Below are 11,311 nucleotides of genomic sequence, written 5' to 3' on the forward strand. Positions count from 1 at the left end.
AGAAACATAGGTACCTGGGAACTTTTACTGCAAAAAATGTAGGCACCAAGTGAGTTTAGATGCTTATAGGATTCAGCAGGAGTTTAGTGAATTGAAGTGGTCCCGAAACTGGAATTTAGCCACTTAATTCTTTTTGTGCATCCAGGCCGCAGTGCCACAGGCCTGGATGCCAAAGTCAGTGGGGTAGCATGAGTGTGAAATCAACAGGAAGCCTGTCTATAACATCAGCCTCATAACTGGGTGTTTGGGATGTAAATAATTGAATTGTAAAAGTAAAAAAAATACCAGATTTGCATGAAGGTGAGAAAAATTAGGCCTAAAATGGACGTACTGCCTACTGACAAGATGGGGTAACAATCCTACAGCAAAAAATTCATAGTACTTGAGCAAGTTCTGATCTCATATCCATACAAATCACTGACATCAGCGGTTTAATACTGGGATACCAAAAGGCAAAAATTCACTCTTTCTTCACGATCAAAGGATTTTCTTGCACACAGTAATTTTACCCATGCTGGGCCAACTTCTGCAAGCAGGTGTGGGGGGGGGGAAGTCCCAAGTCAGTGAGATACCTGAGAACAGCACCAGGCTCTGCACTGCTGTGCTCTGCTCTTTCAGGATGGGATTTTCAAAGAGTTAGACACCCAAACTCCCCTTTCTGCCTTTGAAAAATCCTCCCCTCTTCAGCTTCATATTGAACCTCACTTTGCTAATTCCGTAACCCCTAGAATGAGAGATGCCGCCCCTCTTTCCAGCAAGCAGCACTGCCCTCAGCTCTAAGACTGTACCTTCATACTACTGTTTGCTGGGTATAGGTCAGTACATCTTAGTACGTGGTGCTGATTTTTAAAGTCTTGTTTGTTCACTTAGATGTGTAACTCACTTAACGAAGGGACAAATCCAGATCCCTGCAGAAGTCCCCTACAGTGGGAAGCTGGTACATTTGTGCTGGGACAGGATTGTCATTGGAACACTATGGGCCAGTTCCAATTCCCAGTTAAATCAGTGGCAAAACTCCCATTGATTTTGGTGAACATAAGATCAGCCTCTTTGCTGTTAAAGTGGCCCTTCAACAAATGATCCTGCTCTTTTGAATTCAAGTTTTTTCCATAGACATAAATGGCGACAGGATGAGGCCTATTGTTAGGGCTTAATTCTGCAAGGTGCTGAGTAATCCCTGGGAGATGTGGGAGTTGTGTGTGCTCAGTACTTTCAGAGAAGCTCTCAGTACTTTGCAAGTTTGGGCCTTAATTTGGGGCTATGCACTGCATTCCCACAAGTCTGACTCCTACTTGTTTTTATTCTTTGGCTGGGGTAAGGGCCAACTCTACCCATTCTTACTCACATAAAGTTGAAGGAACTGTCTTATGTAAGGATTTGTAGAATCAGTCTCTAGGTTGGCAAAAGAAATGACTTTTGTCAGGATAAGTTAGGAATAAGTTTCAGTAAGATGCATACATGGGGAAGAGAGGTTCATGCACTTATGGCCATCCATGTAACTGGACACTGACCAGCTTGCTGCTGAATAGGCAAGCAGTATCTACTACATTTCAACCTTTATATACCATTGAGGCCAGATGATGTTTCTGCTTAACAGCAAAGCAGAAGAATTTCAATTTACTATTTGCTTGTCCTATAATTGTCTTGTCAAATGCAGGAAACAAACTGGGGTGGTTTACACTGGGGGGGAGGGGATCAATCTAAGATACACAACTTCAGCTATGCTATTCGCGTAGCTGAAGTTGAAGTATCTAAGTTCAACTTACCTGGCCGTCCTCACAGCAGCAAGTCGACCGCCACGGCTCCCCCCTCGACTCCGCTTACTTCTCCTGCTGAGGTGGAGTACAGGCATCGATTCGGGGATTGATTTATCACATCTAGATGAGATGCAATATATCGATCCCCGATAGATCTATTACTACCCGCTGATCCGGCGGGTAGTGTAGGTGTGACCTTTGTCATGAGATTTCAGTTGAGAACTAATGCTGCATAAATGTAAATTGAACGCATTATCTTCCTCTCCAGTGATACAAGTGCATTTTCTAAGTTTACTCATTTATGTTGCAATGTTTTTCCATTTACCACATACAGACGGGTTGCTTAAATGGGTTTATCATAATTAAGTATTTCACATGAGTGTTACAAACTAAGTACTAAGGTTGCTCTCTCTCTCTCCATGCCCACAGCAATTGTGTGGTACAGAAAATACTGTTGATTTTGTCACAGAAGAAAGAAAAGCAAACATTAACCAGAACTGTGCTCTTGCAAGCCAGGACAAGCATTTGTGAGCTGGATTAATGGATGTCTTAATGGAGTTTGAAGATTTTTAGAAGACCTGAAAATCCAGCTACTGGCTGAAATACGTGTTTGGGGGCAGTTGGGCCCTTCCGAAGGGAACATTTGCTGGCTGAAGGGCAGGACTGTAATACTTTTTAATTGCTGTAACTCTTTCACATTTTGTTTTTTGGACAGGTGTACCCCACCCACTCTTTTGGTCCCACCACTGATCTCATGTTCCAGCTAAACCCAGACACCAATTAATCTAACTGGTGGCTGCCCCAGGGCTTTTAGTTGCAATGATTCCTGGTAGCTGATCCTCCATCTATCTTTCCCTCCGACTGAGATTTGATGTATATCCCCATCCCAGTGATGCCCTCCTTTCGAGTTTAACAGAAAGTCAAACTGATGAAGACTCATTGTTATTTACTAATAAGTAGTTACTGACGTCTGCTGAGGTAACTATTAATATTTATTAACACAAGGAGTAAATAAAAATATCAAGCATACCAAGATGAAGCTGAAGTCAATATTTACCTCAGGGAAAATGAATCCTTCTCTTTTGCTGAAACAAGAAGTCTCTTGAGGTTTTGTTAGAAATATCAGAAAAATTAGAAGTCTAGCTATTGTTGAGATTAGAAAAAGCTTGCCAGCACACTCCCTCTAACACCACTGGTAAAAATGTAACAGGTTTTCCACGGAAATTACCAGTGGTAAAAAAGTAACAGTTTTCCATGGAAATTAGCATCCTAAAGGGGAGAGGAAGATCCAGAAATCCTATGATTTACCTGAGAGGTAGTGAAAAATCATTTTTACAGGGCACGTTGCAGTCAAGATGCTGTTAACCATATATGTGACCTACTTGATCTTAAATGTCAGCATTATTTGCATCAAGGAAGTAAACCACAGAAAAAGAATGACTCCCTTGTCTAGGAAGGGAATCTTTTTACGAGTTTATACAATGCTTAACACAATGGAGTGCTAAACCTTATTATGGCTAGTGAGCATTATCACAATACCAATCATAGTTGTGTTCAATAAATCACATCTCAAGATGTTTTCTTGCCTTACTCAGATATCACATTTGAGTGTCTTTGGCAAAAATCATAATGCACTGGAATAAATGGCAGGACAAATCATTATGTTTGTTAAAATTTAAATATTATTGCTTGCATCTGAACTATTCAGTGCCTGTTTTATTTAGTTACAGTTCAGATTTTCTCTTGTATTTTACATGATTGTGATAGAGTGCAGGGAGTGAGTGGGTGAGCCTGCACTCTGATCACTTAGATGCTAATTAGTGCCCCAGGAGGAGCTGATTGGGGGGTAATAATCTGATCAGGCTGGTGGGCTGGATGGGGGAAAAACTTAATTGGCCCTATCAGCGCCAGGCTGATAAAAGAGGCACAGGAAGGAAAGGAACAGGGCTAGCTGAGTCTAGTAATACAAAAGGCTGAGAGTTAGGAGACCTCTGTTCCCCTCAGGTCTTGCTGAGAGGGCCTAAAGGTTGGCAAATATTGTAAATAGGCAGGAGCATGGCAGACTGTGGTGATACTAGTGAAGGGGAATTGAAATAAAATTTCATGGAGAGCACATCCAGGGGAGTCCGTGCAGTTTCTGCAGGGAAAAGGACATGAGCACAGAAGGGCCCCTGTTACAGTGAGGTTACAAAAATTGTTTTATTTATTTAACAGCTGAGTTAAAGTATTTCAAAAGTTGAAGCACCAAGGAATGAATCCTCATTATTTTTATTGGTGCCTTAAGTGTCTCTGAAGTGCAACACAATTGCAGCATTTTTTATGGCTGTGTTGCATAAATGTATGACCTAATCAGTTATTTGAGCAGAGGAGGTAACAGTCTGTTGGGCAGCTGAACAAATAGTTAGAGGGAAATGACCTTAAAACCCTGTGACATGATGTCATGTTTGTCTAACTTTTACAAAACAATAACTGACAATATTTGGAAATCAAATTTCCAGAGAACTCCATGGAGGAAAATACGTGTTTTCTTTGTCACTGTTGCTTATCTGCAATGTGAAATAAAGTGAGCAAACACTTGGCACTAGAGCTACCTGAACTAGTAGTTAGGATTTGTTTTTTTTATCCATTTTCATTGAACAGTAGCTCAATCATTGCTAATCGAATTCCTGTTTGATAAGAAATCTGCCAAGTCAGAAACGTCTGCTCATTGCCCAGAACAGCTCTAACTATCATGGAACTGTGGTGAACCTGCTTCTTATGAGCCATTGTGTGAACTGCTTGGGGACAATCCAATCGCTATGTAACTGCTGATGGCCCAAGTTTGTCCCCCTAGATTACCACAGTGCAGAATCCTCCATGCACAAGTCTCCTGTTGTTCTGCGCAGAATGGACACTCAAACACCTCAATGGCACCATTTCCCACACCCCTCTACATCTCAGTGGAATCCAGGGTCTGCGATAGAAGGGAAGGGGTGGCGAGTGGACAAGTAGGAGATGGCAGCAGTGGAGGGCCCTCTTCAGCACCATGGAGATTCCTTGGGAAAGATAATACAGGCCGTTTTCAACAGCCTCCCCCATGTCTTGGGGTCAGTCATAGTCAGGGGGAGTCTCTGTTAATACGGCTCTAACGAAGTCATACTGCCAGGGAGTTTTAATTAAAAAGCTATTTTTTGCCCATGGAAATATGGCCTGGAGGAGCTGCCAATAGCCAGCACCGGAAGGCTGACAACTGTCCTTTTGTGCTGAAATGTACAAGTGCTTATTTCAAATCACAGATACAAATTTTTGAAATCTTCTCTCAGCCGCGCTGTACAGATGGCTTCTGTACTATTTTTTCCCCTTTGATAACAGTCCTTTGCACTTACATAGGACTTTCTACCTGAAGGCCTGAAAGTAGGGTAGAAAGTGGTTTTTTTTCAGCTGAGCGTTAAGTAACTGTATCTCCCAAATTACTAAATTTATAATCTATAGAAACAAGAGATGGTCAAGCCAAATCTTAATAACTGTCTGTCTTCACCCAAGTCAAGAATGCAACTCCCACTATTTTAGTCACATGGGGTTCTTGCCATGCCTTAGGGGACACCACAAGAAAAACAAGCAAAATAATCACAATTATTAACTAGGAGTGACAAGGTGGGTGATGTAATATATTTTATTGGACCAACTTCTGTTGGTGGAAGAGACAAGTTTTTGAGCAACACAGAGATCTTCTTCAGATCATGGAGCTCTGTATAACTCAGAAGTTTGTCTCTTCCACCAACAGAAGTTAGTCCAATACGTTACCTCACCTGCCTTGTCTGTCTAATACCCTGGCGCCACCACAACTACAATAACATTGCATATAATGACTAACTATGACAGTTTTATTATTAAGGAAAGGAAAAAAAATACTAACAATGGTTACTTCAGCATGCCTCTTGGGAGAGTTTTTAATAGACATTACACTGCTGAGAGTGGACCCACCTCTGGTGAGACTGCTTTTCTATGGTTAAGCCCAAAGAGTACTATTTCCAACATGAGTAGTGAGTACTGCATTAGTGGATCACAGATACAAGAGCAGTTTATAGATGGGCGAAGGAATTTTGTTTAAGGGCAGGTGAATCCTTTTTGATTTATCATGGATACCCTAAACAGTTTATAAATGGGGAAAGGTGAGTGATTTTAATCAAGTCTTATGGACCTAGAGAAAGTATTTAAATTCAGTTACTTAAAAGAAGCCATATTAGGAACTGTCCTGAGACAGGCAGATTAATTAACATTAAGAATCTTAATATTCAAATTAAATTCACTTTTTTCTCTGTTTACTGAGTTAGCTTATGCCTCTTTGTTAGGAATACAGTCTAAATCTGTTTAGTGTTAAAGAGAAACTATTACTGTCTTAAATTACAATAGCATTCAATGTCTCATTAAAATCATTACAAGAAAAATGTAAACCTAGTTCGCTGGCTGTGCTTTGGCAAACTTCTTCTCACCCTCATCTTGTGGCCTTGGTGACAATATTATGCTGCAGAAGTAGTGCTCTACAGGAGGCTGCTTCTTTCTGATGCAGTAAGTGGCTTCTTTGTCTTCTTGCTGTTTGCTTAATTGAAGGAGACGAGATGAGCAGGCTGAGAAGAGTGTGTTGAGACATTTGTGATGCTGAAGTTGAGATGGGAGCAGTGTGCTGCTTTCTTAATTCAGAGAGATTTATATTCTTATTTCATAATTTCACTGGAGGTGCAAGACTCCTCTTTTGGGGCATGGCTGGATGTCACCCTTTCATTGGTTGATAGATGGTATAGATAGCTTCTTTAGCTCATGAATATGCATTTTGTTAATGTAAATGCAACGAGAGTTGTAACTGTCTAAACAGTAGAGGGAAATCTCAGAACTTCAGTTAAGTTTAGAGTTTTAATTCTTTCTTATATTCAGTCTATTTTCTGATATACTCTTTAGTTTCATTAGGCTTTCATGAGAGTTGAGGTTTTGTTCATGTAAGTCCAAAACCCCTTGTATCATCTATAAAAACAATTTATTAGCTTTCAAAATAGTCTCTTCAAAGTTGAATAATTGTTAAATAAAGTCCTTTACACTTACACAATCAAATAAATTTTTGTCCTTTCTCTTAATCTTTGGAGAGGGGGCTCTTGTCTTTCTGAGTTTGATAGGGAAGTTGCTTAAGCACTGCCAGATACCTAATTAAATTCCCCAATTAACAACAATATTTTATATGCAAATAGCTTCTTATATATTAGTAGCCAGTAAAAGGACCATGTGACCTTGCTATATTTGTGCATAAAACCTCTATTTATATTTATTTAAATACAAAACTTTAGCAAATAAACATCCCAGAGAAGCTTAAGCTGTTTCTAAGCATTTAAGGAATAAATTAAGATTTTCTACATTTCCCAACTATACCTATTTTCCTTAAAGTTATGTAAAGATTTCAGAGTGTTTATAGAAGGAATCAATTTTTAATTAGATTATTCCTAGAATTCTTTGTTTAAAACTGAAGTTTTTCCTCTATAAAGAGAGAAAGAGATGAGAAGAGGCTCCAGCCTTGGTGTTTCTGGCATTGGCCAACCAGGTGCTACTCACCACTTCTCTGCCAAATCTGAGAAAAAGAACATCTTCATGTTTCTTGACAAGGGGGCGGCATCTGGCTCCTTGACAGACGCTCCTCATGGATGTTGCTCTGTTATCTAAATAGTTCCCAAAAGTGGAATCTACAATAACTTCACCCACAGTTCACAATTAAAAACGCCTACCAAACCAACTCTGCAAAAACAAAGCTGCTTGTGCCTGTCACTTATTGGGAGAAATCAGAGATTTCTTCTTCTTTTTTTTTTAAATTAGTCTGAACATTTTAATAAAACAACCAACTGAAAACATAAGTATATAAATTATTTTCCAAGCACCAGGTATATACAAATACTTACAAATACTGCTATTTCTTCAGATTTAGACAAGGTGCAACAAAGTTTGTAACAGCCTAACATGATATGAATAAATTATAACTTTAATAATAACCATTTTTGTGTCAATATTAATGTTTATCATTCACAGTGGGTATTGTTATTGCCCCTATTTTACAGATGAGGAAACAGACAAAGGCCCAGATTCTCAAAGGTATTTAGGCACTTAACTCCCATTAGGTCTTTGTCTGAATCAGTGGCTCTCAACCTTTCCAGACTACTGTACCCCTTTCACAAGTCTGATTTGCCTTGTGTACCCCCAAGTTTCAACTCTCTTAAAAACTACTTGCTTACAAAATCAGATATAAAAAATACAAAAGTATCACAGCACATGGTCACTGAAAAATTGCTGACTTTCTAATTTTTATCATATAATTATAAAATAAATCAATTGTCTTATAAGTACTGTACTTACATTTCAGTATATAGTATATAGAGTAGTATAAACAAGTCATTGTCTGTATGAAGTTTCAGTTTATACTGACTTCACTAGTGCTTTTTATGGAGCCTTTGTAAAACTAGGCAAATTTCTAGATGACTTGATGTACCCCCTGGAAGCCCTATGCATACCCTCAGAGGTATGTGTACCCCTAGTTGAGAACCTCTGGTCTAAATGACTTACCCAAAGTCACTGAGGGCTCAATTGTGGTTGTAAGGGCCGGCAACTGGGCTACAATCCTTCCCTGAGCTCACCTGCACACGCTCACAGATTATGCTGTGATGCAGACTTCTTCCTTCATGGCCAAGGGACCATGCTCTCATAACCTCCCCAGCCCTTTGAGGAAATGTCTGCCCGCAGGTGTGCACTGAGGAGGCAATCTGCGGTCCCTTGACTGCAGTTATCCCACATAGGGCACGCAATGGCTGCAGAAACTCAGTGTAAAGAACTGATGACACGTGCTTTGCCTCAAGCAGCTGAGTGAAATCATCTTACTTTCCTAAGAGACTTTTTGCATGTAAACCCAGATTTTTTCTATGATTTTGGTCAGTTAAACTGAGGGTTGTATTTTCACCCTTTCTCCTGGTAAAGGCACCAGAATCCAAGCTCAGGAACAGACACTGGGTATCCATGTGTGAGTAGTCAAGCTACTCAGTAAATGTAATAGATGAGTCATCTATCACTGCACTTGCTCCTGCATTGAGCTATGAGGAATAGAGGCATTTCCTTATCTATAGCAAGTCTCCTTTTTTGTGGCTTGGGTTCTTAGAGCAGAGGTAGTGTTTCGTTTCCTTTGGTTCTGGGACTGATTGATAAATGACACACAGTATGATGCATTAACACATTGTGGTCTTTACTGTCCTGGTATATACCTCACTGATACGATGAGCTCAGAGTAACCAGCTAGAATTGTAGCATCAGCAGAAATGGTGCTCCTTTAAACCACCAGTGGAGAAAGGCTAGAGCCAGTGTGGGACTCACATGGGTCAAGCTGCTCACGACATGATTTGCTGCACTTTGGTTTAGCTCGACATTGGAAGTGAAATAGCATATTAAAGAAAATTATCTAGGCCTTGTCAACATCAGGAATGTTTGCATCACAGGGTGGCAGCTACGCTGATGGAACTGTAACAGAGCAGCATACCCTAGTGTACCTGCATTCCACTGGGGTGAAGTGAGGCTTGACTCATTTTGAGGAGAGCAGCTTGGTAACAACCCTGTTTTACACTGGTGCAATGAGTCTACATGAGGAGTTTCTCTCAGTAGAGCTACATCTGTTTAGCTACAACGGTACAAAAACTCCCTGATGCAGACAAGACCTTAGACCAGGGATTGGCAACCTTTGGCCCGTGGCCCATTAGGGAAATCCACGGACAGGCCGGGCCAGTTTGTTTACCTGCAGCGTCTGCAGGTTCAGCCGATCGCAGCTCTCACTGGCGGCATTTCGCCTCTCCAGGCCAATGGGGTCTGTGGGAAGTGGTGGCCAGCACATTCCTTGGCCCCCATTGGCCTGGAACTGTGAACCGCGGCCAGTGGGAGCTGCGATTGGCCGAACCTGCAGGCGCTGCAGGTAAACAAACTGTCCCGACCCACCAGTGGATTTCCCTGACAGGTTGCGTGCCAAAGGTTGCCAAAACCTGCCTTAGATACTATGGACCAGAGCCTGGCAGGTGTTGATCTCTCCCTGAGGCGCTGAGTGTCCTTGACTAAGGCTTGAAACTAGCTGGTACCAGCCCAGGCAACACACTCCACCTTTCTGTAGATACTGTGTTGTTCTCCAGAATCTCAGGTTTCATTTTTCTTAAAAGAAATCTCCAACTGCCATGGTTGTGAAGAAAACCACAAAAATGTGACCTTGACTAACGTGCTGAGATGAACAAGTTGAGCTTGCAGAGAGCCTGGAACAACTGGGAGGGGCAAACTGCCCCATTCATCTAGTGAGCTGTAACTCCGATGCTCAGTGACCATGATTTTTGTCAACACTGTGAACAGGGGCGGCTCCAGGCCCCAGCACGCCAAGTGCGTGCCTGGGGCGGCAAGCCATGGGGGGCACTCTGTTGGTGCCATGAGGGCATCAGGCAGGCTGCCCTCGGCGGTTTGCCTGCGGAGGGTCTGCTGGTCCCGTGGCTTCGGCAGACCTCCCGCAGGCACGTCTGCCGAAGCCACGGGACCAGCGGACCCTCTGCAGGCAAGCCACAGAAGGCAGCCTGCCTGCTGTGCTTGGGGCGGCAAAATTCCTAGAGCAACCCCAACTGTGAACTATTTTACTGCTGCAGTAAGAAAGGAGATAAAGATCAGAGACCTAGACAATGCAGTGAGACAGATGCTGGAACAATTTGTGGAGTGGGGGTGCTGAGAGCCATTGAACCAAAGTGTAAACCCTGTATATAATGGAAATCACTTCAAGTCAGGGGTTGCGGGAGCACCCCCAGCTCAAGCACCTATGGTGTGCGTCTCATTTTCCTGCTACAAGTGGGTAGCGCTTAAGAGATACCACTATTTATTCCCTCCAATCAGGAAGCAGTCAGAGCCCATGGTTACACTTAAGCACAACCAAGGTGGAGCCCAGCAGGGCAGATTGCTGCATGCCTCTAGTTTGAACATCTCCACAATCTCCCCTGGGCAGAGCCTCATGTTGTCCACGTGCACGGACACAGTTTGCTAGGGCCAGAGCTGACTCCCACCCCCTCTCCCTTCCTCAGGCTGAGCTCCCCGGGCCCCCGGCAGTTCCACGCTTTGGTTACAGCTAGTGGAAGTGAGGGGGCCGCAGGATCACGCCCCAGAAGAATGGCACGAGCCCTGCAGCTCCCCCCTCCTTCCCCGGGGGCCCACCCCCCTCTTCCCAGCCACGCGCGCTCCGGAGCTGGCACCTGCCCCGGCCCCAAACTCTGCCTGCGGAGCGGAGCCTGCAGAGCAGAGCCGGACCCGCACTTCGCAGCCGGGCTCTGCCTGCACCTCCAGCAACTACTGACAAGGACCGCGGGCATCTCCCCACGCCGGCGTGGGAGGGGGAGCCCCTCGCCCCCCCCCACTCGCTCCGCGGGTCCCCGCCTCTCCGGGAAGCGGCCGCGGTACCCCCGCGCCGATCCCTGCAGGGGAGGGGGTGGGGCGGCATGTGCAGCCGAGGCCGCTCCTCCAACCCGCTTTATAAGCGGGGATGC

Source organism: Gopherus flavomarginatus, chromosome 11, assembly GCF_025201925.1.
Source record: "Gopherus flavomarginatus isolate rGopFla2 chromosome 11, rGopFla2.mat.asm, whole genome shotgun sequence".
Taxonomy (NCBI): Eukaryota; Metazoa; Chordata; order Testudines; family Testudinidae; genus Gopherus; species Gopherus flavomarginatus.